The sequence below is a fragment of the Rhinichthys klamathensis genome, unplaced genomic scaffold (assembly GCF_029890125.1).
Source record: "Rhinichthys klamathensis goyatoka isolate OS25496 unplaced genomic scaffold, OSU_Roscu_1.1 h1tg000103l_1, whole genome shotgun sequence".
In the NCBI taxonomy this organism is placed as follows: domain Eukaryota; kingdom Metazoa; phylum Chordata; class Actinopteri; order Cypriniformes; family Leuciscidae; genus Rhinichthys; species Rhinichthys klamathensis.
Window position 1 is genome coordinate 5962763 of NW_026606642.1, and position 26181 is coordinate 5988943.

The 26181-nt window shown below is 41.9% G+C and overlaps 1 pseudogene; it reads right to left on the reverse strand.

The window, feature by feature from the left end:
• The window catches only part of LOC130087031 (chitin synthase chs-2-like), a 37219-nt pseudogene extending 11607 nt beyond the window's left edge, over window positions 1–25612 (reverse strand).
• Window positions 25613–26181: the final 569 nt, after the last annotated feature.

Below are 26181 nucleotides of genomic sequence, written 5' to 3' on the forward strand. Positions count from 1 at the left end.
GATATGCAACAACTAAGGATATTAGAAGACATGTTTGTCGTAAGTATTATTGTAAAAATATAGGATATCAACATAATGATGTAGTTGTTTATATTTTTAGCTTCATTGCAAGTGTGTGACATTTGGTATAGAAATAAACAATGCATGTAAAGTGCTTTTCCCCAAAAATGAGAAAGAAAATACAGGGTATTAATGAAACATTATGAACAACAAGAATGTGAGGCTAAATAGATGTGTTTTAGTCTTTATTAGGTAAGATGTGCTTCCATTTCAGTTTCCACAAATCCCTTCACTCGATTGGGATGTTCTCTTGTGTTCTGGGCGGCAAGTGCAGTAACTGTAACATCGGGCATATTTTGTAGTATTAAACACATATTTATACCGACTTAATCAGGCTCCGAAAATTCTTCACAAAGAACACAAAAAGCCTTCTCAGCTCCCTTAGTTGCAACTCTTGCGTCATCACAACAGTGCCTTCAAAGCATCACCGTTTCTGTTTAAAAAACGTTCTGCAACGTTTTGTCGGCAACAGTATAAGAAGTGGACAGAGCCATCTCATTGGATCTCAATTGAGACAAGTGAAGCCAAAGCCCGTCTAACGGAAAGCCTGGGCACTCCCTATTAAAGGTGCAGTCTGTAACATTTTTGAGTATTTATTAACAGAAATGCAATATGACATCCATAACTATGTGTTCAGTGGTGTATAAAGAACTTACTTAACAAACCGTAATGTTTTTATTACCTTAGAATGAGGCATTTATATCTACATAAGCGCGGGAATCCCCTTCTATGAAGGTCGCCATATTGTGACGTCATATTTCTACAGTAGCCGAACGCGAACAAACAACGCTACAGACCGCGTTTCGTCACTACCTTGAAAGAGAAGCCGCAGGAAGCTAGAAGAAGCTAGTCATAAACACCGTGAGTAGTGACTTTTCCCTTGTCAGTGGTGTAAATATGTAGTTGGATTGTTTCATGTAACTTAATTCTTCTCCCTCGCTGTGTTATGGCTTTGCTATGTGGGGATAAATGTGCTGGTTAAGTTCGTGAGACAGCTGATTAGTAGGCTACTCTTGTCATTGACCGTAAAACAGTTACAGGAATCACCAACCCGTCGATCTTGGAAGCATTTTAAGTCGATCGAGTTTCCAAAATCAGAGAAAAAAAGCCTATTGTGTGTGTAGTAAGTGTGTCTAGGGATGCGGAGGCGCGCGCGCTGTCACAATCACGTCATTTTTGCCACACGCACCTTTGGGCTCATGCGGACGCGTCAGGTTTAAACAAGGCTTTTTACGCTTTAACCAGCTCAGCCACAGTAACAGCTCATATTAGCCAGCTAAACTTTTACTACCCTGTTAGAAAATATATATAGTTGCATATTTTCATGTGGTTCTTCTCCCTCGCTGTATTATGGGTTTGCTATGTGGGGAGAATGTGCTGGGTTACGTTCGTGAGACAATCAGCTGATTACTATCATTATATTATGTAACATTAAGACCTTTGATCCTCACCTGAAACTTTATCCATGATGTGGTTTATAATGGACTGTGGTACAGAAACTTGGTTTACGCTGGCTATTCTCTGCTGTCTCAGTCGACGATGCTTGTCCCGTTTTAGCCACCGTAGCTTCTTCGAAAGGGAGGGGTGAGCGGTGGGCTGAGCCCTTAGTGTAAACTCGCAACCGAACCGCTAGATGTCGCCAAAAATCACACACTGGACCTTTAAGTTCTATTGTACCGAATTTTGGTTGTAGTTCCACCAGAGTTCCACTGGGGGCGATCGCCGGAGTGCAGAATGAATGGGAGTCTATGGGGCTAGACGGCTAAATTTGTCTCTTTCACCCGATTGCCATTGAGAAATCTCAGAATTTATTGTAGGTTTTGCAAGTTCAACATGGGTTATAGGTCGAAAGTTGAATGAACGAGTACTTATGTCCTTTCGATTTCTTACAGGTTGAGTTGTTGTTGCCCATAACACGCTAGCATTCTGCTAATAATACGATGTGTATGACGTCATTGACATTTTAAAACACTTTTTAAAGCAAATAAGTGACTCTAAAGAATCTAACACCCAGCAGTGTGTAATTTCTTTGCATCTACTTTCGAATACAATATTCAAATTACTAGACAAAAAATAATATCCCGAGAAAAGTGGATTTCTGGGGGTGAAACCCCATAGACTCCCATTGATTCTGCACTCGCCTGCGAGCGCCCCTGCATGGACAGAGACGTGTTACTGCAGCCAGTCCAGAAACCGGAAGTAACCAGAGAGTGCCAATTCTCTTCCTATTAGACATTCTCTGGTGAAGCCCATTTTTAGCGATTTTATAGCACTTCCGTCCCTGACGCGCAGACTCAAACCGACTCAAACTAAGCTTGATGACGTGGGCAACCTGTCTGACAGACGTAAATATTCTAGTAGCTGTGCGTGCAAACTGCCAACGTTAATCTTGCAGAGACGGCGAGCTTGAGCAAAGAGTTCTTTGGCGTGAGTGAGCAGAAGTAAGTATTCTGATTCATTATTTTGTATAGTATTTATTTTAAAATGTAACGCCGGTACGCCTCCTGTCTGTACCATAGACAGTATATAATGCTCTGTACGGTAATTTCTCTACTGTGCGACAGAGAGTCGAGTGGTTATGACGCAATCGTTAGCCTATTTTTACAAAAACTGTTTCTACGGGGCCATAATGTAACATAGAAGGTAATGGAGCCCTTTATAGATTGTCGTGTTTCTTTAGAAATAAATAATGGACAAATGGAGTCTTTAAACGCCTCAGATGTAAAGTTATTCACTGTCAAAGTGACGGCAAAATGAATGGGAGTCAATGGAAGTGCTAACGCAGGTGAAGTTCTGCTACAAGATGGCGGCACCCGGCCGACTTCAACTTCCGGTCGATGGATTACCCCCTTGTTTCCACCAACTGCGGAACGGCTGCGGATCAGCTCTGCTGCGTGTCGGCTCCGTGCTCCGCCCAGGTCCGGATTTGTTGCGGAACGGCTGCGGCTATGACTGACACGAGGACCCACGAAATCTCGCGAATTCACGTATGATTGCGCGATATAACAATCTCCCCTGTGCTGAACTGCTGCGGAGCTCTCCGGCATCCGGCAAAAATAGAAACTCTGCGTATCTGCTCCGGAGGGCTGCGGATCGCCGGAGCTGGGACAGACCCTGGATTTCCACCAACTGAGGGATGACTGCGGAACGGCTCCGCTATGTATCGGCTCTTTGCTCCGCCGTCCTTCAATACTTACCAGATCCGGATTTATTGCGGAACGGCTGCGGCCATGACTGACAGCTGAAGGCACGAGGACACACGATATCTCTCGAATTTACGTATGAACGCGCGATATAACAGGATAGTTTCTATAAACAGAACCACAAAACCAGCAAGTTTGTTTCCATCCAGAGGAGTAGAGGGGAAACAACTCTGTGCTGACCTGTTGATCTCCCTTTTTTGTGGAAATGATTGTGATTCTACCATACAAGTACAATATTTATAATTATATAATCAACTTATAAAATACTAAATGTTTATTTTGGGTTACTTTTTGAATATACTGGGAAAGTAGTTGGCTGTGTAAATAAAGTTAACTATTGTTCTTGTTGGAAAAGGAAAAAGTTTATAAAACAAAACCTCCGCCCATTATGACGTTTTCAAGGTGTAGTGAAGGGAAATACGATCCGCCGTGAGCACGGAGTATATTATTTTGAAAATTACCGGATGTTTTATTTTGTTTCTGTGCTTGACTTCCTGCGGCGATCTCCGGCATCAGGCAAAAATAGAAACTCTGTGTATCTGCTCCGGAGGGCTGTGGTCGCCGGAGCTGGGACGGAGTCGGAACGCAGCCGTTCCGCAGTCAGTGAAAATACACACATTGAAGGGAGCAACGAAAGACAACGTAATAGGCTCTATGCACAGCTGCAACACTTCCTGAACTTCACCCCCAATTTCCACCAACTGCGGAACGGCTGCAGATCCGCTCCGGAACGGCGGCACAAAGTTGTTTCCCCTCTACTTGATGGAAACAAACTTGCTGGTTTTGTGGTTCTGTTTATAGAAACTATCCTGTTATATCGCGTGATCATACGTAAATTCGCGAGATATCGTGTGTCCTCGTGACTTCAGCTGTCAGTCATGGCCGCAGCCGTTCCGCAATAAATCCGGATCTGGTAAGTATTGAAGGACGGCGTAGCACGGAGCCAATACGCAACCGTCCCGCAGTTGGTGGAAATCCGGGGTCAGGCAGCTCCTTTGTTTCCTGTCTGCCCTTATTGGACAAACTGATTAGTTCAGATGTGCCTGACTAATAGCCATTAGTCAGGCACACCTGAACTAATCAGCTTGTCCAATAAGGGCAGACAGGAAACAAAGGAGCTGCCTGAAGTTCAGGAAGTAGTGCAGCTGTGCATAGAGCCTATTTCCTCATTATTTTCACCTGGGATGTTCCCATGACAACGCAGCACGGTGTCCATCAGCTGAATAGCTGTTCTTACGAAAGAAATATAATGCTGTTAACATAACGGTTGCAAATATCTATATTTATATATTTATATATTTATATTTTATATATATTTATGGTAACGCTTTAGATTACAGCCCGGAAAGTACTGTGTAATTAAGAGGAATTTACAGTGTAACTTTCTGTAATTTTAGTGTACCTATAAAGTACTTGCATGTAAGTATAAGGGAACAATATGTAAAGTTTTGGGAATAAAGGGGTAATTATTATACTATTATGATACAACATTCTTACATTTGGGAGCAATTTACCAAGAACATACACTGCGTACCTTTTTGTAATAATTGTGTACCAATACATACTGTATAGGCTTTTTTAAAAATGACAGGGTACATATATATGCATTTATACAATTTAAAAAAATTATGATAATTTGATAGCAAAAGTGCAGATGTTTAAGTTTGGGCTAACATGTTTCAAGGCAAGAAAAGCTAAGACTAATGCAATTTTTTTAAATACTGGGAAATATATCTTGTTTGATGTGGTTACAGGGTAAGTGGTGCTTGTATAATAAATAAAGGTTTCCGAGTCAGTGATATAAGATTGTTTGTATGCATTTTTATTGTACTTACCCTGTAACTACATGAAACAAGAGGGTAACAAGCACCACTTTAATTTACGGCCCGCAATGTCACACTTACCCTGTAACTACATGAAACAAGAGGGTAACAAAGCACCACTACATGAAACAAGAGTATATCTTTCCCCAATATTTAAGCAAAAGTTGCAATAGTTTTAGTTTTCAGTGCACTTTTGTTAAAAATATTACTTTATAAATGCATGGATATGTACCCTGTAATAAAAAATACAGTATATACAGTATACAGTATGTACTGTACTGGTTCACCATTATTTCAAAAAGGTACACAGTGTATGTTCTTGCTAAATTGCACCCAAATGTAAGATTGTTATATCATAATAGTAGAATAAGTAGTTCTATACTTACAGTATAAATATTTTTTTTTAATTCTCCTGGTTGTTACCCCTTTATTCCCCAAACTTTAAATATTGTTCCCTTATACTTATATTGTAAGTATGTTATAGGTACACGAAGGTTACGCTGTAAAATCGCTTTAATTACGCAGTACTTTCCGGGCTGTAATCTAAAGCGTTACCATAGTTATATATATGTATTTGTATATATATATATCCATTGTCAACAGTTGAGACACTCAAACACAGATATATAACGCATATTTTAAAAGCTTTTTTGTAAAAAAATAAAATAATAATAATACAGATGAATATATATATTCATCTGTATTGTTATTATTATTTATTTTTATTTTTTTTACAAAAAAGCTTTTAAAATATGCGCTATATATCTGTGTGTGAGTGTCTCAACTGTAAAACTTTGGACCCGATGCTTCGCCTGGACCCGATGACAATGCAGTGCTGAAGTGCCAACTAGCCTCTCCCTATGGAGGATCCCTTTCCCACTCTACAGATAAAGCGTTGTGAATTCGGTTCGCGTACCTACCCCGAAGTGATAAAATAAAACAAAATTCAGTATCAATTATCGGCAAGAGAAGTAGTTTGTTTAGGCATGGTTTGTAGGGAATTACAAACCTGCGCACATATATATTCAAAAGCACACAACGATAGAATAAATTCTTAATGCGCATGTGAACGCCATCAGCGTTTATCACAGGTTCAGTTTAAAGTCTGTTTAGAGAGAACAGCGTCGTCTTAGCGGCTCTTAATTTAATAATCAATCAAAACTAACTTTAGCTGGAAATAACATTATTCGAGAATCGCTATAAAGCCCAAACAATCTCTGTTACCTTAAATTATATGTTTGTCTCTGTAAAGCTGCTTTGAAACAATCCATTGTTAAAAGCGCTATATAAATGAAGATGACCTGACCTGACCCTACATTACTTAACATTTCTTATTAAACTTTTCTTTATGCAAATTTAAATATAACATGAAATAGTTTGTACCGTGTAATTTATGTATATATTAATATCTTTCCCTCATGTTCTTTTTCTCTATCTTTTTTATTTATTTATTATATATATATATATATATATATATATATATATATATATATTATATATTTTAGTTTTCAGCTCATTGTTCTTTTCTCATTTGTATTCTGATGACATTGAACATATTGTTAATACATTTTGTATATTGTATACAAAGTTGTATGTCATAATTTTTTTTATCTCTGTATGTTTTGTACACACACACACACACACACACACACACACACACACACACACACACACACACACACACACACACACACAAAAGAAATAAAATAAAATAAAGTAGACTTTTAAGCTGTAAGCACGTCCCAGCCGGGCTCGTCACTTATTGGGGCCCCCAAGGAAACATTTCTGTTGTGGTCTGTGCTATTTTCAGCGCGTTTCTGTATTTGGTTGTGTTGTGAGTGTTGTGAGCACATGTGTGTCATGAAACTGATGAAGATGTTTTCTTAATTTGCGGGTGTTTTTTTCTATTTACAATGCATGTTTTTTTTTTTATTTGCATGTGTTTTTTTCTATTTGCATTTGTTTTCTTTAGTTGCAAAGCGTTGAGCTCTCTCGGCCACCGTATAGATGTGCTTAGATGCTACAAATGTGTTATCATTATTGATCATTATATCACACTACAATAGAAAATTACTTGTCAAATAAATAAAACATTATGAAACATTAATTTGAGTTTAAATTGTTTTATTAGCTTCTGTTTATACCTGGCCACTCCATGCGTTCTCTTACGAGAGGTTCTCAGGAAAGATTAATCTTTTTCGAGATATTGAAGCCAAACATTATCCTTAATTTTGTATCCATTGTCAACGCAGTGCAGCAGCTAGCAGACCTAGAGCAGCCCTGCGGCAACCGCAGCAGCCTACCATTGAGCCCGGCGTGACGTAACGTCCAATGAAGCCTTATCGCGTCACAGCCCGCCAGAATGGGCGTGGCTTAGCGTATATTAGCGGGGCTCGGAGGCTGTTTCCCTGATTTTCATCTCTTCAGCGAAGCTCTTCGCATCGCTGGATTCTGCGAGAAGCCGCCGCCGCCGTCGAGGAAAGCGACAAGCCAGCTTAAGACAGCGCCTGAAGAAGCCGGCCGTCTTCAGCCATCCGTGCGAGCTACGCTATCCGGCGACGTATCCTTTTTCTGAGCTCTATTCTGTGTGTGTTCGCCGCTGCGACACCCCTCCCTAAAAGAGCAGCGAGACGTCTTTATAAATCACAAAGTGATTTCAAAACGCTCCCCATTGATGTCAATCGGGACGTCACATATAAAACAGCATGTCACAGCTGTCAGCGAGCCGCCATATTCAAGCACCGTGAGCTAGTGGTGGGCAGATCGAGGCTTCGTGAAGCAATGAAACAGTTGAACCAAATGTGCCATATTGTGTCGAGGCTTCGAATCAATCCGACACCCGTCTCCACGGTGACACCTAGTGGTCGCTTGCAGGTGTTGATCTGAAACAACCTTGAAAACGCCATTAAAAAAATTGTTTTTTTATTATTGTAGCTATTTTTCTAATATGTGAAGCTTGTAACCTCTCACAAAAACCCACGAGGTCAAGATGAGTTGACTTCACTTTTATACAGATGTGCGATAGTGTGGTCTGTTCCCGACCCTGTCAATCAAACGCTGAATTGGCGGAGCACGCCACCTGACGAAACACTCAGAAGCTTCATTTAGCCGTAGTCACGTGACATGGGTGTTTTGAATCACGCCTCAGATCAGTGTTTCGAAACATCTGCGCTTCGGGATCTCGCAAAGCTTCGGAACGACTGTTTCGCGTCAGCCATCCCTACCGTGAGCGCGCGCGCCGCGCTCATATCTCCGGTTCAGTTTCTCAAGCCCACACAGTGTGGCGATCAGAACCTGAAAGCCATTCGGCCCCTAGCTGTTCATATAAAAGCATGGGAAGCTATCCAAGGGGTTTCAGAATGGGTGCCAAGCACAATAAGGCAGGGCTATTCACTACAGTTCGTTTGCCGTCCCCCGCGCTTTCGAGCGCGGACCGCAACAACAGTGAATGTGGAAGTAGCACATCTACTCCGTGCAGAAATAGCGAAGCTGATGTGCAAAAGGGCCATATAACTGGTACCACCTTCTCTGAGCGAGTCAGGCTTTTACAACCGTTATTTTCTCGTACCCAAGAAGGACGGAGCCCTCAGACCCATCTTAGATCTGAGACATTTGAACAAAGTGCTTATGAAAAGACCGTTCAAAATGCTTACGACCAGAAAATCCTCACGCACATTCGCCCGAGGGACTGGTTTATCTCTCTCGATCTGAAAGATGCCTATTTTCAGATTCAGATAATACCCCGTCGCAGGCCATTCTTGAGATTCGCCTTCGACTGTCAGGTATATCAATACATCGTTCTGCCGTTCGGCCTGTCCTTAGCACCCCGTACATTCACGAAGTGCATGGACGCGGCCCTCGCCCCTTTGAGAAATCAGGGCTTGCGAATTATGAACTATCTGGACGATTGGCTGATTTTGGCACAGTCAGAGACAGAACTTTTGTCTCACAGAGCAGTGCTCCTCAGTCACCTGGAAAGCCTGGGTCTCACGGTCAACTGGACCAAGAGCTCATTACTGCCCAGTCAGTTGATTCCCTTTCTAGGAATGGAACTGGACCATGACGGCTCGTTTATCAACACAGCGCGCGCCGTGTTGGACACTCGTCTCGTCTTTCCAGAAGGGAAGCATCATCCCTCTGAAGACATTCCAGAGGATGCTAGGCTGTATGACCTCAGCTGCAGCAGTGCTTCAGCTGGGCTTACTGCGCATGTGCCCACTACAGCACTGGCTGAACGCTCGAGTGTCTCGCCAAGTGTGGACCGCTGGCTGCGAACAAATCAGAGTGACTCAGACCTGCATTACGGCTCTGCAGCCCTGGTTAGCGGCCGACTGGTATCAGCGGGGAGTGGCGATGGGAGCTATCTCATATCGAAAGGTCATCTCGACAGACGCGTCCAACTCAGGTTGGGGCGCACTCTTCGAGGGCAGACCGGTCTTTGGCCTGTGGTCAGACCAAGAGAGGCTCCTTCACATAAACTGTCTGGAAATGATAGCGGTCGAGAACGCGCTGAAGCGCTTCCTCCCGTTCATACAGGACCACCATGTTCTAGTCCGTTCGGACAACATGTCAGTAGTGTCCTACGTGAACCGTCAGGGCGGTGTCAGATCCAGGAACCTCTGCGATCTAACAGAACGCCTCGTCACTTGGTCTCAGCATCATCTGCGCTCGCTGAGAGCCTGTACGACGGCCCAGACAAACTATCCAGGGACAACGCTCCCCCAGGGGAATAGTCCCTGCACCCCCAAACAGTCCAAAAGCTATGGCGCCTTTTCAGCAAAGCGGAAGTCGACCTTTTTGCGTCAAAAACAGTTGCCAGCAGCCATATCACCCTGTAGCCCAAGACTGGTTGCCCACTGAAGCTAAGCAGGGCTGAGCCTGGTTAGTACCTGGATGGGAGACCTTCTGAGAAAACCAGGTTGTTGCTGGAAGAGGTGTTAGTGAGGCCAGCAGGGGGTGCTCATCCTGTGGTCTGTGTGGGTCCCAACGCCCCAGTATAGTAATGGGGACACTATACTGTCAAAGAGCACCGTCCTTCGGATGAGACGTTAAACCGAGGTCCTGACTCTCTGTGGTCACAAAAAATCCCAGGATGTCTTTCGAAAGAGTAGGGGTGTAACCCCGGCATCCTGGCCAAATTTGCCCAGTGGCCTCTGTCCATCATGGCCTCCTAATCATACCCATATATATATATATATATATATATATACCAATTGGCTTCATCACTCAGTCTCCTCTCCACCAGTAAGCTGGTGTGTGGTGGGCGTTCTGGCGCAATATGGCTGCCGTCGCATCATCCAGGTGGATGCTGCACACTGGTGGTGGTTGAGGAGATTCCCCCTTCTATGTAAAGCGCTTTGAGTGCAGAGAAAAGCGCTATATAAATGTAATGAATTATTATTTTTATTTATCAAAAGACAACGCTTACTTCCCAGTGTTCTTTTCAAAGAACGAGGACGCGCTGGCCCAAATCTGGCCCAGCCGCGCGCTGTATGCTTTCCCTCCGATCTCTCTGTTGCCACAGGTAATCAAGAGAATCAGGGAAACGCGCCACTCGGTGGAGAATCAGATTTGGTTCCCGGAACTGACACGGCTGTCACAAACAGCCCCCTGGCCGATTCCGGTGAGGACAGATCTCCTCTCTCAAGCTCGCGGCTCGATCTGGCATCCCAGTGCTGGCCTCTGCACGCATGGTTGATCAACGGATACCCAATCGTGATGAATACGATTACGCAGTCTAGAGCTCCCTCTACTAGAAAGCTTTACGCGTCTAAATGGTCTGTGTTCTCCAAATGGTGCACCGACAAAAACCTGGACCCATGGACGTGTGGGGATTCGCGGCTGCTCAGTTCTCTTCAGGAGCTGTTGGATAATGGGAGGTCCCCATCCACGCTTAAAGTCTATGTGGCGGCTGTTGCAGCATTCGCAGAGTCGACGCGCGGCCAGTCACTAGGAAGGAACGAGCTTGTCATCCGCTTCCTTAAAGCAGCCAGAAGGATGAATCCTCCGCGCCTCCCGTCGGTTCCTATGTGGGATCTTTCTTTGGTCCTGGAGGCCCTGAAAGCTCATCCCTTTGAACCATTAGATTCCGTGGATCTACAGTACCTATCACTCAAAACCGTTTTTCTGATTGCTCTGTCATCAGTCAAACGCGTGGGGGACTTACACGCGCTGTCGATCAGCGCTGTGTGTCTTGAGTTCGGGCCAAATTACTCTAAAGTCATCCTCAAACCTAGACATGGCTATGTTCCTAAAATGATTGGCACTCCTTTCAGAGCGCAGGTCATTTCTCTATCGGCTCTGCCAGGCTCCGATAGTGAGAGTGATGTTAATATCCTCTGCCCGATCAGGGCGCTGAGGGTTTACACTGCACGCTCCGCCTCTTTCAGGCGTTCGGAGCAGCTTTTCGTTTCGTTTGGTGGGCGCACAAAAGGTCTCGCCGCCTCGAAACAAAGCCTGTCCAGATGGATAGTAGACGCTATAGCAGCCGCTTACGCGTCAAAAGGTCTGCAATGCCCTCTGGGCATCAGGGCTCATGCCACTAGAGCAGGGGTGGGGAACCTTTTTCCTATCAAGGGCCATTTACAATTTTTTAACATTCTTTAAGGGCCATTGTAATGAGGTTCAGTGTTTGGAAGGAAGAAGAGAGGTTCGGCGTGACTGGGACTCGTACGTTTTATTCAGAGGTTTAGTGGTAAAAAAAGAGGTGGGTAAACTATAAATTCTGGTGGACCACGACATGGTCACCCGGTAAGGTGGGCCACTGCCTACCGGTGTATGTGTATCCTGATGACATTGCTATAGGCAGGGCTCGACATTAAGCCTTTCATACGCTCGTCAAAAAAGTTTCTCGTCCGATTTTTTTTTTAATTTTTTTGATTTATTCTGAAACAATATTCTCATCAGTGTTCAATTAGCTTTGATATATAAATCGGCATATTGTAATATTTGCACCTTTAAAGGGCATCCCCTCCCCCAATATTATTAAATGTATGCTTCATCTTTCATTTTAAATTCCTAAATTTGATCAATAAATTTAATTATTTCGAATAATAAGACACTATAGGGCTGATCAAATTAAATCATTTACACTGAAAAATTACAATTGCATAAAATAATGTCATGAAATAGATTTAAATTTACAAATTAGAAACGTTGGAAAGAATGATCTACTTTTAAACATAACACAAACCGCCAGGTGGTGGCGGCAGGCGACCGTCTTAATGAGTGAGTCATTGATTCATTCATGACTCAAACGATTTGTTCAAACGGCTGATTCATTCAAGATTGAGACAGATGTTTATGAATGGGTCATTGAATCTTTGACTCAATCGATTCGTTCAAAATGCTGAATCATTCAGTAATGAAAACAGGTTGAGTGTTCCTGTGAGATGCCCCGTGGTTCTGCTGTGATTTTTGTTTGGAACTATTTTCGCTGCTGAAACAGAACAAAAACAGCCAATATTGCATCTAAAATGTAAGTGACTTAATTTTAACTGTTTATTGAACTGTTGTTGGAAATTAATGTCACATTTTCAATCGTGATGGTGTTCAGGAAAAATAATTGAGGTTGCTTAACATATGTTAAAAATATAAAAACTCCACATTTAGATTTTTTATAGGCAGTATGTTGTTTGTGTGTGTGCGCTCATTTGTGTAGATTTCCCCTGGAGAGGCTGCGCGAGCGTCAACAGCGCAACCTCACCGTCAGTAAGTTAATAGTCAACAACACTGACAGTAATGCAGCGCAATATGAAGAGTTCGTCTTAGGTTTAACAACCTATGAAACTAAAACGACATAAGCTTAATTTATAGCTATTTAGAGGTGGATAAAAGCACAAAAACCGGGAACCGGCAAACGTTTAAACCACTTTAATACATTAATACGCAAATGACAAAACGAAAGTAAAAACAGTAGCTCCTCGTGGACGACGACCACACACACATAAAGTAAAGTCCATGCCTGGTCCTCCGCTGTCTTCGTTCCGATCCTTTTACGCGCCCCGAAGCTGATCAGTGAGAAACCTGAAACCAGTGCGGAGCGCGGTGAGAAACTTGAAACCGGTGCGTCGCGCGCGCCCCCGAAGCTCATCCGTGAGAAACTGAAACCGGTGCGCAGGTGACTCGCGCTACTGGCCTCGCCCTGCTTGCCGCTTTTGCCTATTTTGTGTTTTCTGTCACAGGAAAAGTAATGGCTGAGATTTTTGGTTCTGAAGTTCTTTTTTTTTTTTTTTGGGAGGATTTGACTCGCGGGCCGCATCAAACTGTTTTGCGGGCCGGTTACGGCCCGGGGGCCGGACGTTCCCCACCCCTGCACTAGAGGATCATCGTGGGCGTGGTCCAGTGGAATTTCTATTCATGACATATGTGTGGCGGCGGGCTGGGCCTCCCCGTCCACCTTTGTCAGGTTTTAATACCTAGAATTTCCCGCCCTGCAGGCTAAACTTCTGTCTGTATAAGTGAGATGTACGTTCTGTCCAAACTAATCGTGCGCAGGCTACTCTCACATGACTTATTGGGTATACCTATATGCTTATACAGAGCGGCGTCGCTGCATCATTCCCTATAAGTGCTTATGAACATGTGCAGGCCCGCGATTGCTGGCTGCCTTATTTCCCGCTTATCTTGGTTCCCCGGGAATCCCTGGGACTCATAAAGTGGATGCTTGGCGCGCACGGAATTGACAAAGGGTTCCCGTAGCGTAAGCTAACTTACGCAATACGAGAGAACCTCTCGTAAGAGAACGTATCGGTTACCTAACGTAACCTCGGATCTCTCTAGAAGAGGGAACGAGTATTGCGTAACCTGCCGTGCTCGCGCCACAAGCGACTTTCGCTTCAGTCGATGAAAACCAGCAAAACTGCCTCCGAACCCCATTCTGGCGGGCTGTGATGCGATAAGGGCGCGGGCGGTAGGCTGCTGCAGTTGCCGCAGGGAAGCCAATGAGCACGCTCGACAGCCTGCTCTAGGTCTGCTAGCTGCTGCACTGCGTTGACAATGGATACAAAATTAAGGATAATATTTGGCTTCAATATCTCGAAAAAGATTAATCTTTCCCGTAGCGTAAGCTAACTTACGCAATACTCGTTCCCTCTTCTAGAGGTAACCGATACGTTTTCTCAGATCGGATAGCTATCTGATTTATCAAAACAAATCCATTTACACCTGGTCACATAAATGTGCTTTTGCAAAACGGAAATAAATCTGTTCTTTAATTCCCACGCTATATACAGATTTAATGGAGTTCATATCACCGAAAGGAACCGATATGAGCTGCATTTTATTGATCATCAGCTAAAATTTCTGAATCAAAGACCGCAATGAGAGAGAACGGCAACAGCCCTGGTAAGATCATTTCGGTTCTTTACTTTTAATGAAGATGATTGTGTGTTAAGCGTCTGCGACTTTCACTTTGATTTGCGATAGTTTGCACGTTGGCTTGATGGATGCTCATCTGCGGTGATGCGTGTTGCAGTAGCGTCGTCATATCTGACTATAACATGACATATAGCCTATAACACGCTCTTACACTTTTTTTTTATTTTTTTGCATTTTTGGGAGGAGTAAAATTAACATATGTGGTTTACCCAACCAGGTGCGGCGCTTACACTTGCCCAGTTTCGTCTGGAATGCGGCCCAGACCTCCTCCTGAAGTGGTTTGAGCGATCGAATTAAAATCCTTCTCGAATGCGTTTTGGAGGGTATTTGCCCCTGGTCTTTTCGCGATCAGATAGCTATCCTATCACAGAAAAAGCATGAAATGAAGTGGCCAGGTGTAAACAGATTCCAGTGATGCATGTCATGGTGAAAAATGACTTGAATTAATACTGAAAATAGGTTAAAATGAATGTTAAAGGTGTGCCCCCTAAAAGCACAAGTGGCCCCTTCCTGCCCCCCCTCCTAGTTACTGTGGTCTAGAACCGCCACTGTCTTTGGCGCGACTCAAATGCTTCGCTCTCACTCAGGTATTAAAGCTGGTGTCGGTTAATTTGAGGAATGAACATTCACCTCGACTTTTTCAAATGTGATGAGACTTTAAAATTATTATTTACTTTAGTCAATGTCACTGTGGTTATAGTTGATAGATCCGCTTGTACGTTCATACAGAGAGTAGTTGGGGTTATCAAGGGCTTTTCATCTACATTTACATTTATCTGACGCTTTTATCCAAAGCGACTTACAATTACAAAATATGTCAGAGGTCACACGCCTCTGGAGCAACTAGGGGTTAAGTGTCTCACACCAAAGGCATGTGTCTTATCCACTGCGCCATCACCACCCCCTCTAGAAAAACAAGGAAGAAATGTTTCTAAAACTATGCCATTTATGTATGAGCAGTAGTACCTAGCAAAAGTGATACAAGGAAGGACAACTGGTGAACTTTAGATCTGGTCACTGTCTTCCACTGAAGCTGCCTCTGTGAGTGTTATGTACGTACGACCAAAGTTTCTTATATAAAGTCTTTGGCGTGACTCAAATGCTTCGCTCTCACTCAGGTATTAAAGCTGTTGTCGGTTAATTTGACGAATGAACATTCACCTCGACTTTTTCAAATGTGATAAGACTTTAAAAATTGTATTTACTTTAGTCAATGTCACTGGTTATACTTGATAGATCCTGCTTTACGTTCATACAGAGAGTAGTAGGGGTTATCAGGCTTTTCATCTAACAAGGAAGAAACGTTTCTAAAGCTTTGCCAATTATGCATGAGCAGTAGTACCTAGCAAAAGTGATACAAGGAAGGACAACTGGCTATTAGATATCTGAATTTGCACTGACTGATAGCAGCACAGGGTTGCCAACTCTCACGCATCTGGCATGACACAATTCAGCCTCAATCTCACGCCCTCACGCACAAGCAAGAAATGTCATGCCAAAATCCATTTTCTCTCCTCTCAATCCGTTAATTTTCTGTTGACGACTAGACCACAGCGTATTAATGACAGGAGAAGAGTTTAAAGGGTGTCGCACACCGAATGAGAAGCGCAGTGCTGCGTCTTTAAAACTTGAACACATTATTATCTGAGTGTAGGCTACACACAACGGCGGCGCATTCGGTGTCTGTCTGCGGCGCCCAGAAACGTCTCAGGACCTTGTTCAAAATCCTGCCGTGCCACAGAGCGCCATGTACATAGTTTTATATTATATTTACATTTATTTGTCTCCAATTGTCGTTAATGTATATACTGACTTCACCCTGCGCTGCTGCAATATACATTTAGTTTTACATTCATTTACACAAATCAGCTGCTTGAATGAAAATTGCTGATGTTATCGGATTTTCAGGTGATATTCTCAATTAATTCAGTTAACGGACGCTCTGAGGTAAAGTGTTCAGACTGCAGACTTAGCAACGAAAAAATTAGGGGGGAAAATTATTATTAAAAAAAATTAAAATTATTAGGGGTTACCAAAAACGTTCTCCGCGTGCACACACACTGAAATTTTACAGAGTCTCACTTCAGCCAAAGTCCCAAAGTTGCCAACCCTGGCAGCACCTTATTAACTGTTTGCACTGTGCACTTTCTTTGCTGTGGGGTATTGTCTTTTTGAATGTCTGCAGGGTTTTGGTCTAATGTCTTATTGTTGTTGGGGATTGTTGGTGTACATTGTTGGCGTACTTACGATGTCAGTCTTTTAGGTTATTTATGTCTGAGAGTTGTACCAAGACAAATTCCTATCATCTTGTTGACATGGCAATACATTATTGAATTGAATTGAATTGAACTTTAGATCTGGTCCATGTCTTCCACTGAAGCTGCCACTGTGAGTGTTATGTATGTGCGACCAACGTTTCGGTAACACTTTATAATAACTACACGCTAATAATCATTAGTTAAGCATGAGTAAATAGTTAATTCATCATTCATAAAGCATTAATAGACATTAATAAGCAGTTTATAAATACAGCTATAAATGCTTTCTTCTTGATTTACAAGCATATCTATAATTTATTTAATAATTGTATTTTCATCCTTTATTAATGATCAATTTATTATTTCTAAATGATTAATTGCATTTTTTATAAACCAGTTATTTAAGAGTTTTCAGTGGTTCACAAGATTACTTAGAACGTGTAAGTAAATGATTAATAAACTATTTAAATGTACATTCATACATCTTATTATTCAGACATATATTGATGGTTACTTAGTGTGTTAATAAATGCTTTATTAACATGTATTTAAGCTGTAATTTAGGGTCAATTCGGGTAGTTATAAAGCATTTAGTAGTGGTCAGTTAACTATGTTTGTTAGCTCATCTAAAGTGAGGACTATTCATGCCTTGTAAAGCATTTATAAAGGAGATTTAAAGGCTGTTAAATATTTCTATGTTCTGTATCACTGTGTTGTGTTTGTTACATTTTACTGTTTAGAAGATTGATGCGCCTTTAAATCTCCTTTATAAATGCTTTACAAGGCATGAATAGTCCTCACTTTAGATTAGCTCACAAAATAGTTAACTGACCACTACTAAATGCTTTATAACTACCTGTATTTACTACATTTACTTACACTTTCTAAGTGATCTTATGAATAACTGACAACTCTTAAATAACTGGTTTATAAATAATGCTATACTTCATTTAGAAATTATTAATTGATCATTAACAAAGTATGAAAATACAATTATTAAACGCATTATAGATATGCTTATAAATCAAGAAAAAAAGTGTTTATAGCTGTATTTATAAACTGCTTATTAATGTCTATTAATGCTTTATAAATGATGAATTAACTGTTTACTCATGCTTAACAAATGATTAATAGCATGCAGTTATTATAAAGTGTTACCCCACTTTTTTTGGAAATAGGCTCATTTTACAACTCCCCCAGAGTTAAACTGTTGAGAAACTTCACTGCCGTACCATGAGAGCAGCAGGCGTAATGATATGACGCAGCGCCTGAAAATAGTTCCGTTGTGTTGACGGAAGGTGGCCTATTTTCAGGCGCTGCGTCATATCATTACGCCTGCTGCTCTCATGGTACGGCAGTGAAGTTTCTTGATTATTACGCAGGAATGAGAGTATAGTTCCTAGCCAAATCAGCCTAGAAAATCGCAACTTTACATTTTCCGTCGGTCTTCGTGCACGATATAACTACAGAAGAGTCAAGTTTTAAATAGGAAAAATATCGAAACTCTTTGGTCATTTTCTTTTTAGAAATGCTAATGGTCTTGTCCACTCCAATGATGTATGCTAAGCTATGCTAAAAGTGGTACCGCCAGAACCGGAGATCGGCTGAATGGATTCAAAAACGGTAAAACTCAACAGTTTAACTCTGGGGGAGTTGAAAAATGAGCCTATTTCCAAAAAAAGTGGAGTATCCCTTTAAAGCTGTTGACGGTTAATTTGACAAATGAACATTCACCTCAACTATTTCAAATGTGATAAAACTTAAAAATTGTATTTACTGTAGTCAATGTCACTATGTTTATAGTTGATAGATCCTGTTGTACGTTCATACAGAGAGTAGTAGGGGTTATCAAGGGCTTTTCATCTAGCAACACAAGGAAGAAATGTTTCTAAAGCTTTGCCATTTATGCATGAGCAGCAGTAGGTTATTTATGTCATCTAGTTGTACAAAGACAAATTCCTATCATCTTGTTGACATGGCAATACATTATTGAATTGAATTGAATTGAATTGAATTGAACTTTGGATCTGGTCAATGTCTTCCACTGAAGCTGCCTCTGTGAGTGTTATGTACAACCCCAAATCAGAAAAAGTTGGGACATTTTGTAAAATGCAATAAAATCAAGAATCTGTGATTTGTTCATTCTATTTAACTTGTTATTAGCTGACAAAAGTACAAAGAAAAGTTTTCCAATGTTTTCACTGACCAAAATAATTGTATTTTGTAAATATGAACAAATTTTGATTTTGATGGCTGCAACACACCCCAAAAAAGTTGGGACAGAGACCAAATAAAAGTGAAAAGATTATCCAAATTAGATTATCCAACTATTTTGAAACAGTCCACAATGAGCAGGTGAAATAGTTGAGGGTATCGTATTTGGGTGTAAAAGTGCTTCTCAGTCTTTTTAAGCAAAGATGGGTCATGGCTCACCACTTTGTGCCAAATATCTTGAGAGAATTGTCAAACAATTAAAAAATCATATTTCTCAATGCAAGATTGCAAAGCATTTATGCCTTTCATCATCTTCCATACATAATATTGTCACAAGATTCAGGGAATCCAGAGAAATCTCAGTCTGTGTAGGGCAAGGCAGTAGACCTCTGTTGAATGTGCGTGACCTTCGAGCCCTCAGATGGCATTGCACAAGATACCATCATGCTACTCTGTTAAATACTTTGGAAAACCATTTTCACTCAACACAGTCTGAAGCTGCATCAAGAAATGCCAATTGAATCTCTGGTACACAAGGAGAAAGCTCTACATCACTTATATGTGGAGAGAAGGGCGAGTTCTCTGGGCCTGAGGTCATCTCAGATGGTCTAGAGGGAATGTGTGCTGTGGTCAGATGAGTCCATGTTTCAGCTTGTTTTTGGGAGAAAATGGAATTGAGTTCTCAGTCCCAAAGATGAAATGGACCAACCAGACTTTCACCAGCAACAGGTGCTCTAAAGCAAACATCTGTCCTGATATTGAGGTGCATCATAGCAAACGGTATGGGTAACTTGCATTATTGTGAAGGTAACATTGACATGGAGGCATATATTTGGATTGTACAGAGACATAAACTGCCATCAAGATGACATCTTTCCTGGGAAGCAAGACAATGCCAGGTCTCATTCTGCACGTGCTAAAACTGTGTGGTTTCTAGACACTCTGCACACTCAAAAAAATGATGTGTTGGCTTTACTTAACTTTTTTATGTAAACAGTTTCCACCGGTTCCACATAACTGGGTTTCGTTAAACAAACATAATTTGTTCATGTAACTTCAACATCATGGAAGTCATTTTAAGCGATCCAATTAAACTCTGAGGCCATGTTTACACAGAAACGATCTGAAGAGAAAACGCAAAAGTGCCGTTTCGTTTTCACTTTTTATTCTGCGTTTAGACGAGCGTTATGGGGGGGGGGGATCTGCGTGCATATGGAGACGCAAAAGTGTTAGAAATGCGATGTAGTATGCACTCCAGGCGGCTAGGTGGCAATGTGAAGCACTGCCACACAACAACAACAAGTCCGTGCGCCTGCGTACAACCTTCCTTCTACTTCTCTCCCTAGTAGCGCGAAATTGAAAAGACTCTTGGACGTTTATCAGAGCTGCAGATGGACAGATTCACTTACACTTATGGTTCCTTTTGTCCATTACAGATCAAGGTCTACCGTTATTGTACACAGTGTTGATCTCTGCTGCTGGATCTATGATGATTGTTGCTGTAGTCGTGATCTTCTGCATCTGGAGGAAATGTTGAAAAACAGGAAGATGAGTCAGAAGTGCAAGCAATTACAAATGTACAAATATTAATAAGACACAAATATTAAAAACTTTGTCTTTTTAACATCTGTGGTTGTTGTTAATGCAGTTCAGACACAGGAGGAATCCTACAAACTTATGTCAGTTTTCGAATGTTTTAATTTCGTACAGCATGTGGATTTTCCTACACCCTCAAAAGTAGGGCTGGGATAAATAAAATGAAAAAAAAATAATCATCATGATTTGTGGATCGATTCTGAGATTTTGAGATGATCGATTCTGAGATGACACTTTGGGTTCATTTTTAATGTAAACACAGCTATCTGGGAACGCCTTTATAATTCACTTCAACCTTTTCATACATACTGAAACATTATTTTATAGAAGATTCAAGAGTACGGTTTCTAAAGCATGCAGTGCCATCTGCAGTTACAAACTAAGCTCAGAATAGTTTGGAGAGAGAATTGAGATGCATACTGAAAATCTCAGAATCTATCGATTTTTTTGTCCAAGCACTACTCAAAAGGTCACACACTTGACTTGGTTTGTACTGCTGGTTTACATAATGTTTCTGTGCTTGGTTCTCAGATTGGTCTCTCTTATCACCACATTGAACTAAACTCTTGTTTGCCTCTTCCTCGTCATAGGCTAAAATTCATCATAATTTATCATAACCTCAACTCTGTGAATCCATTACATTGTAGACACCCTCTTAACACAAGGATCTGTGCATGGATCTCTACATATCCTATACATAAACAACTTTTGACTGTCACCCATGGTCTGTGGCCTACTAATCTAAAACACATTTTTAAATCTATGTAAATGGTTTTAACTTTGAGTAAATTGGTTTGTTATTGTTAAATCACCAATACAAAGTCAGTTTTTATACCAGAACAGCATCTCTTCTAGCTTTTCACAACAAAACAAATTTGTCAGTGTTTGTAGATTATGATTTGCTTTAATATCCCAGCAAGCAATTTTGTGTTTAAAAGACATCTAATAGACATCCAAACACAGCCTGGACGTCTAGGCTAAAACTAGGCAAAATTTGGGCTGTCAGTGAAAATGTACTAGACTTCTAAACCATAGCCATAAATAGACTTGTCATAGATAAATAAATTAAATGAGTGAATAAATGAAACCAAACACCTTGTAATCACTGTTTACTTTGCTTGATGGAATATCTTTTGGCAAAAAACTACATTTAATCAAATTCCAGGTTATTTTGGCCAGAAGTGGGTTACTCATAGCCAGACTATATCGGGTCTAGTTAAACAGTGAAATGACTTATATTGCTTGCTGGGTAAGGTATTGTTATTAAGAGAATAGCAAGGTTATTCAGAGAGAAACCTATAGTTCTGTCGCATCAGCAGATTCTTGATTAAGCTTTTTGTTTCGTTTCAGAAATCAAAGACAGAGTCTGTGTATGAAAAAGTACCCAAAAAAACGATGATCAAATACCATATACGGGAACTTTTGTTAGAGCTCAAACAGGAAAATACCTCTAACTTTTGGTTTTATTCACATTTTTTCTCTGCCAGGATGTCTCAGGTTTCATATATTTCACTCTGTATATATCTTTTGGTGTTATTGTGATGTATCAAATGTTTTAATTTAGTGGTTTACCAGTATCAAAGCATACAACAAAAATCTATTTTTAGTTTATCCTAATGGAAATTTACCTAACGTTTATTATTAAATATTAATCACAGCCTTCACTGTGCTCCTTTGTCTGTAATTTACTGTTCTTGTTTTATTCTTTTTGCAATATATTATTGAATATTAAGTGCATTGCATTGGTTACATTATCACTCAGGTGGATATTTTGTCAAATGTAACACAAGCACATCATCGCTCTCTAGTGTACAAAGCAGAAAATCTCTTCTAATAATACCACTACTTTCCCCGACACAGTGCGCTATAGACGCTTCTGAACACAGCACTCCAGAAACTAAAAGCAGCTCTTCCACAGGTACCAGTGCTCAAATTGTAGTATCACACAAAGCCTCTCACAATACAGGCTGATGCTTCGAAAGATGGCCTGGCGGAAAGGCAGGCAGAAACCAAGGAAGAGATGATGGTAGGAATAGCCAGGGAGGAACAGGAGGTGGTAGTAGCCAGTGAGATGGTTTATGTGGGCAGAGACCGGATGAAACTCGGAAGCCCAGGAGGAGCCATGGTGGTGTAGCATTCACCGCCTCCATGTGGACGGACGACAGGGATGTTGCCGATGGGGAAAGAGTCCTGGGCACAGATGGAGGTTTGATGGATCCGTGTGATGCTGTGGTGGATCCAGGCGACGGGCTAAGATGGAGTGGCGGGGACAGCGGCCGGAGGCGGAGCCAGTGGCATGGATAGAGTGGTGAAGGTATGACACCACTTTGTAGGCCAACCGACAGTTCGCATCACACTGGTTCCCTCGACAAAAACCCAATAGGATTTTCCCATAGGCTTTTGGTTTATCGCTAAAAACAAGCTCTGTGATCAACAAAAGTTTATGATCCTTGCATGTTTTGTCCATCAAGATAATTGTCACAGATGAACACAACTTCTATGAATTTTGAAGCCTAACTGTAGTCGCCAGAAGTAAAAAGCTAAAGGCTATAAACGAACTACACCACGGTCCCACGAATTAAACATCACCATCACTAAGCTTCCAACAACTCTTTCAGTTTTCATCTAAAAACACTGAGTCGACAGCTTCTGTAGTCCAATTTAGCCAATTGTTAGCAACCGCCTTTTTCAAGACACATAACAGCTTAAAAAAAATCATGAGTGGTGTAAAGGCCCTTGCACACGGAGTCCGAATCACGCTTCCACACTGCCTCCGAAACTTTCGTCCGTCATTAAAAAAATCTAATCGGGTTCGATTTTCTGCGTTTTTTGCAACCGTAGCAAGCAGTTTGAATAGTGTTTGAATTGTGTTTTGACAATTCAGAGCCACCGAATCACGAATACGAAAAAACGCATACGAAATTTTGAGACTGTGACGATCTGCGGCTGGAGTGCCCGCTTGAGCCTCTGGAGGGCACTCCTTCCTAGTTTATTGTTTCCATTATGTTTTACCCTGGCCTGATTATGGTTTATTTGTTGCACCTGTTTTAGATTGAGCGTCCCTGATTTAAGCCTGAGTTTTCCCTTTGTTCAGGGCTCAGTATTGTTTGTATGTGTCTGACTGCATTACCTAGCCTTGTTCCAGTTTCCTTGTATTCTAGTGTTTCGGTTCCCTGATTATCTGCCTGTTCCCGGTTTGCCGTTTGCCTTATCCCTGCACGGATTTGATGTTTGTTTGGACTGCTTACCTGGTTTTGACCCCTGCCTGTTTCCTTGTACCTGTCTCTGGATTCTCCTCTTAATAAAGCCTGCGTTGGGATCACCTCTGTCCATGTTCCATGTGCAGTTTCACGACACAGACTCAGTGTGCAAGGGCCTTAATACTGATTTATTTTATGTCGTAGAGTAAAACTGTCTGTCTGAAAAAAATGTCTTGAGCTTGTGTTCACCAAAGACCTTATTTCAGCCATTTAACCAAAACCCCATTCAAAAAAACCATTGACTTCTGGACGATGGACCCAGAAGTGCTAAAATGCTAACTCGTTTCAACGTTTTGGCCTACAAAGTGATGTCATTCTTTCCAGACAGCAGATGATGGCCTCCCTCCATGTCCCTTCCGTCAAGTCCAGTAAGTCACGCGGCTGATGGTAATTAGCCCCTATCCAGAACAATGATTTTAGTGTCCCGTCATCGAAAGCAGTCCGTTGGACTAGTGCAAAAACAATAGAATATTCCAGCAAGGAAAGTCACTCGCTTCATTTCATTCACTCACTCGGCTAGTCAGGGGGGCAAGGGTGGCACAGCCTACCCACAATTTTGAGGTGAAAATGTCTCAGAATGTGTATTTATTGTTTGTAATTTCACCTCTGTAAGTGTAACTACCGCGCTCTTCCCCGAATGTGCTGAACACAGGGGTCGAATATGCGAAACCCGAGTCTGAGGAGATAGAGAAGGGGAGGCAGATCCATAGCCAGAGACTTGTGCCTCCGTTGGTAAAAAAAAATTAGCCAATCACCATAGAGTATTTCACTTCCAGCGATTAGGAGTGTTGAGAAAAGTAACATGGCAGAAAGAGGCCAGCCTCGCTTGGTATATCAACAAATTACATGATATTAGTTTGAACTTCTATTGGTAATGTACCAACTACGTATGGAGAGTAGAGATAGTGAATATTTGATCGCAAAAGCTACAAATTAAAAATGGGGTGGTGATGGCGCAGTGGATAAGACACATGCCTTTGGTGTGAGAGACCCGGGTTGGAATTCACTGTGAGGCACCAATGTGTCCCTGAGCAAGACACGTAACCCCTAGTTGCTCCAGAGGCGTGCGACCTCTGACATATACAGCAATTGTAAGTCACTTTGGATAAAAGCGTCAGCTAAATGAATAAATGTAAATGTAAAAATGTAAAATGAAGGAAGGCCCCACGCCTATAGGCTAAGCTAAGATATAGGCTACAGCAATCAGCTTCACTAAACGGCCAAACGTGTTCTTTTAAACAGACATTAAAAGGATGGAAGGGTGGATTTTCTCTTCAAGTTAAAGGCTAGGTGAGTGAAATTATCTTTATATTGTCAAGCCGTACATGTCGTTTTCTGTAAAAATCCATAAAGTAGTAAAAAAAACCTTGAGAGGGGATCTGATCGCAAAAAGTTTGTGTGCCTCCTCTATTTTAAAACGGTTTCCACGTACCCTCGAGACGCAGCACCTGAGGGTAAGAGCAGACGAGGTGAGAGAAAAGGAGACAGAAGGATGAGGAGAGACAGAGGGGAGAGAGGAAAATATTATGGGTCTGGTTCCCAAAACGCACTGCAGCTTGTTCCTCATCCAGCCAGGAGAACTTCTTCGTGATAGCTGGCGGTGGCACTGGTTGCCACAGATGGAAGCCCCTCTTCTCCCCGCGTCCCCTGATGGCAGGCGACGGCTCCTTCTCATCGCCGTCCTGCAGCGAGGCCCCTTGGCACCTGCTCCTCCACATTCTGAAGCCTGGATGCAAGCTCTGATGTCGGCAAACGGCAACCTCCTCCGACTCGATGGTAGCCGCCCCTTTATGCTCTGGTGGATGGAGGGGAGTATCCATCCCCTCGAACAGCCCTCCTGCTCCACCACCTCGAGCGTCTTTGGCGGCAGATTCTGCTCTGATCCGACACAATATCACTGCGACTTCGCCACAGCGGCGAGGGCCCTTTGAAAGCTGTCGCTCCTTCCTCCTGAGTTTTCGGCACCAATGTAGCAAGGTTTTATAGTGCAGGGAAGGAGGAGGCAGGAACCGACAAAGTTCAAGGTTACTTTATTTCCCAAAGTAAACAAACAACAAAACTAAAGAGGCAGTCCCTCATAGACAATCCCTCATGCCACATATAAACATAATAAAACACAACATTAATGTCCCAGGCCTGGTCCTCTCTCATCCTTCACTGTTTCCAGGCCTGGTCCTCTCTCATCCTTCACTGTTTCCAGGCCTGGTCCTCTCTCATCCTTCACTGTTTTCTCTACTCCTTTTATCCTCCCAGAGATCATCTGAGATAAACCCGAGGCCTCTGTGAAAAACGCTCTGTTCCCATGGCACAGTGCCTCAAACAAAACTCTTTGACATTTTTTAAAGACTCTATGCCGTAAACTTCACATACTTTTGAAAATACAGATTTT